Consider the following 5,171-nt stretch of genomic DNA (forward strand, 5'->3'; position numbering starts at 1 on the left):
ATGGGGATACTTTTGGGACTTTTATGCAATTACATAAATTTTTGGAACTTTTGTGTAAAAGTTTGTGTTTTGCAATATAGCCCAATGGTTGAGGTTATTGCATTTTGGCCCAAATTAGTAGAGATCAAAATAGTTTTGTATCTTTAAATGAGAATTGGATTTTCATTTCATTTAGCTCCATCTAAATCAATTCTATGGATACAAAAAACCAAATGACAATGTTGCATTCAAGTTTAATTAGTTAAAGCGTTAACTAATTAAAGAAAGAATGATTATGAACCTAAGTCTACGATAATTGAGCTATGTGAAAAGCTGTCTCTCAAATTTTTTTGAACCATGGGAATGTGTAGATTAGATTTTGGTTGTAATTTGATATGATCAAGTGTTGTAAAAGAGCATAAGCTCGTCTTTACTTTAAAGCAATTTGTTTTGATCAAATGTTGTAAAAGAGCATAAGTTCTTCTTTACTTTGAAGTACTATTTTCTTGTTTTATTTGATATGCATGAAATTGGAGTAGTAGGGTCCAATGCCCAATAAGAAAACACGTCTTAATGTGATTAAATGCGTAACTAAAATCAATTACCATCCCTAGACTGAGATCTAACACTAGGCTCGTGTTGGATCGAATCAAAGGTTCATAGTCATCCTAAGGCCCTAAGTCAATCACCATCCCTACTCTTGCTTTAAAAACCGTTTTACAAGTATAGTGGGAGTATCATATACTACTAAATCAATCACATGGACCAATAGTTATAATAGGACCAAATTGTTTTAATAAGATTAAAATGCATGCTTATATGTGATGAGATCTAAAACCCTCAACCAAACCGTTATTAAGTTGACAAGCGTGAGAGTGCTTTGAATGCTCTTTCGTGGCCTTCCACCGTAGTAGGCTCTGATTGTTTGTGACTCATACACCGACTTCACTCTATCATGGAGGAGTATAAAATATGTGCTTACACTCAAGAGGAGTTCTATATGCATACATGATGTTGTGAAGGTAGACAACGAGAAGAATCAACATCATATCATTGTGAGGTTGTTCTTGAACCCTTACCCGAACTTGCATGGTGGGAATGACTTAACTAAGTGCAATGGAGCCAACATCATATCATTGTGAGGCATCATTCTCTAGAGGCCAAATAAGATGGGCACTTACATGAGATGTAAATGAGTAAGCGTACTTTCTCATTATTATTTATACTAGCCAACATCATATCATTGTGAGGTGGGCTTGGTAATAGTGAGTCTCCCATACCCTACTAAGAGTTTCCTCCAAGACTCTCGAATTCCAATGAAGGATATGGAATTTATAAAAAATAGTGGGTTGTGCTATTGGATTTAAAGACCCAGATCAAATAGCTTAAAATCAATCAATTATATTTATTATGTATTTATTTATCGATATACTTGCAAACGCTATCCAAAACTTGACAAAGAAAAGCCGAAGGCTTTAGTTTCTAGACTTGGTACAACAATCCCATAGATTGTCTTGAATAGATTGTATATGTACCTAAGTAGTCTCATCCTCACAATTTTCCTATTGATAATGTATCATTAGAAGAACATGTTAGATAAGTCTATCATAAAGAGGACACACTACTACAAAAGGGACTTATAGTGTCAGTGGGTGGTGTCGGTTTAATATAATGTAATGGCGCATAAGACAGTTGCGACACTAATTAAACATGATGTCGAATTTACTGTCGCTTATAACCGACTTTTATTTTAATAATTTTAAATACTGGCATTGCTTTAAACAAAACAGCGTCGCTTTTAAGCGACATAAAGTATTGGTGTCGCTTCTAGGCGACACTACTTATTGTTTTTAAATATTTTAAACCCTAAAAAAATACTATAATAATTATATATATTAATTTAACAATTTTATACCCATAAAAACTATAATAATTATATATATATATATATATATATGTATGTATTAAATTAAATATTAACAATTGGTGACCATTGGATCCGCTTAAATATACATACCATTCAATTTCTTAAGTGTTATATGTACAAAATCAATAAATTTAAATCTACTTAATAAATATATATATATATATACACACAAACACCATTGAACTTGATGGGATATGAATTCTACGAAACTAATTTCAACAATCCAATCGTCAAACTTGTTTGTATATGCTTCGAGATCGCATCAGCAAAAAATCGCAAAAAACAAACATTCCGATATCAAGTAACGGGACAAAACTTTTCGACGGTTATCAACGAAAAATCACGATTTAACGGTTATTTTAACGCCGATTTTGATGATTTTTTACAGCTACACTCCTTGACCCTATATGAATACAATGAATGAACTTGATCTTCAATTTCAAATATTTACACTAGTGGATACCAATAAATCTGATGTTATACTTAATGAAAGTACGAATAAACTCTTAAGTGTCAGTGAATATATTGTTTTGATGGGATACACATTCTACGAAACTAGTTTCAACGATCCAACCGTCAAACATGTTTGTATATGCTTCGAGATCGCATATGCCAAAAATTGCAAAAAACAAACATTCAGAGATCGAGTAATGGGATAAAAAATTTCGACGGTTATAAACGAAAAATCACGATTTAACGGTTATTTTAACTCTGATTTTGATGATTTTTTACAGCTACATTCCTTGACCCTATATGAATACAATGAATGAATTCGATCTTCAATTTAAAATATTTACGCTAGTAGATACCACAAAATCTTATGTTATACTTAATGAAAGTACTGATGTGAAAATTAACTTGACACACAAATTAAACCCTATGGATGACAATTGTAGTATATGAGCAAATAGGGATCGTTCTAGACCGGGGATTAACTAGGGATGCTAATCAATGTGAAACTGACTCAAAACGTAAAAACATAATGTAGAACACTAAACTAGACTCAAAGTATGCAAAACTAAACTCTAAAACACTAAAACAAACCAAAAGACTCAAACAGCACTCAAAACACTCAAAACTGCCTTAAAAACACTTTCTGGGCAGTTTTGAGCACCTAACACTAATTTGGACGAAATTGGACTATAACTTGACTCAAGACACTTAAAAACACAAACTAAATTAATTTCTAACTGATCTAACACTTTAAAATAAATGGGGGATTAATTTTTACGAAATTGAAATTAAAACAGAGACTTGTAAACAAACTTCAAACAAAACAGATTGTGATGAAATAGAATGATGAGAAACTTAGTTAGAGGGTTCCTTATCCACACATGAACATATGCATATAATTTGATTCCCAGTTATGACTTCAACAAACAATGAATGACAATGCTCCAAGTTAATTAAGTTCGCTTAAATTAACTTTCAGATTTCCCTAGATTCATTGGATTGAATGGGATACGCATTACAACCAAATTATTCCTCAACAAAGTCCCTAACTATGGAATACGCATGATAGAGACATTCAACAAAGATCATTAAGTTCAACGGAAATCATAAACATCGACTAGGCATTCATAACTATGGAATACACATGTTAATCCAGTCTAGGGTTTACTTAACACAATCGTGACTAGCGACTTTTACTACTTATGAATATAAGTTAATAACGATTAGGTGAAATTCCCTTATATCCTAGCATCAAGTTTAGGCATGCAAATTAATTGTCGACCCTCAACCCACATACATAAACATGTTATCAATCAAAACAGAAAAGTAAACCACATCTAAAGTTCATGAATTCATAACTAGAGTAAATCAAATCATAACCAACATATGTCCATGGCTTCAAATTCGCCTCTAACTAAAAAGAAATTAGTTCCACATGTTTAACATAATTGAACAGCAAGTTAAATTAAACATGAAAACAGAAACAAGAGAAGAAAGAACTCCAAACACTCCACTAGTTGCAGATTGCATGTGCAAGGTCTCTTCCTTCCTTTGGTTTGCACGGCACTACTCCTCTCCTCCTTTAATGGTGGCTGCACAAGGTGGTTATGGTGATGGAAAGGTGCGGCTATGGTGGATGAATGGTTACTTGGATAGAAGGTTGCGGCAAAGGTTGAATTTGGGCAGAAAGTTGGGAGTTTGGGGGTGGAAGGCTGCGGCAAAGTCTTGGTATGAATTTCTGGCGTGAATGGTTGATATGGGAGGTGGTGGTCGGCCAAAGGATGTAAAAACACATATATATAGGCACCACAAACCCTAAAGAAATCAGGTTAGACAATGGGCTAGGGTTTAGGTGCGGCTAGGGTTGAAAATCCACAAGGAATTAGGTTGAACAATCAGATTTTTGCATGGGAAAAGGCCTAGGGTGCGGCTGCTTAAGTGGGCTAGGGTTAGGGCCTCTAGAATGCCTTGCAAGGCAAGGAAATAGGTGTTCTAGAAGGGGAAAAGTGCGGCTGATTAGTGGCTAGGGTTAGGGTTTGTAGATAGGGCTTCTAGAAAGCCCAAAACCAAGAAGAAATAGGCCCAACCCACGGCAAGGATGAGAAAATGTTCTAGAACCACTCTTCGTGTCTTTCAACGCTTAGGAACCTTCTAATGTTGCTAAAACGCAAGGCCATTTAGGTTTAGGAAAGATCAACCCAAAATGGAAACTTTTAGGCTTAGCTTTCCTACTTCAAGTAGGAAACCTCGTTTGAGTAGGAATCTTCGTTCTTCTTGGAATCCATCTTCAACTAGGAATCCCTCGTTGATTAGGAATCATTCTTCAGTTAGGACTCCTCATCGGACTAGGAATCCTTCTTGTACTAGGAATCCTCAAATCTTCAAATCTTCAATTTCATCCCAACCCTGTGTTCCAAGCATGTACTTTTCAATCCAAGCTCACTTTTTGCTCCAAAAAGCTCCAAATTGCATCATTTCATGTAATATGTCCTTTAAATCTGAAAACACATGAAAGTAGCTTAAAAGACTACTTTAACGAAGAAAACATAACGAAAATGCATAAGAACTAGCTAACTAAGGCGCATAAATATGCTCCTATCAAGTACAAATAAATTCTAAGTGTTAGTGAATCTATCGTTTTGATGGGATACGCATTCTACGAAACTAATTTCAACGATCCAACCGTCAAACTTGTTTGTATATGCTTCAAGATCGCATACGCCAAAAATCGGAAAAAAAAAACATTCAGATATCAAATAACGAGACAAAAATTTTCAACGGTTATCAACGAAAAATCACGATTTAACGGTTG

This window comes from Malus sylvestris, chromosome 10 (genome assembly GCF_916048215.2).
Source record: "Malus sylvestris chromosome 10, drMalSylv7.2, whole genome shotgun sequence".
NCBI classification, from domain to species: Eukaryota; Viridiplantae; Streptophyta; class Magnoliopsida; order Rosales; family Rosaceae; genus Malus; species Malus sylvestris.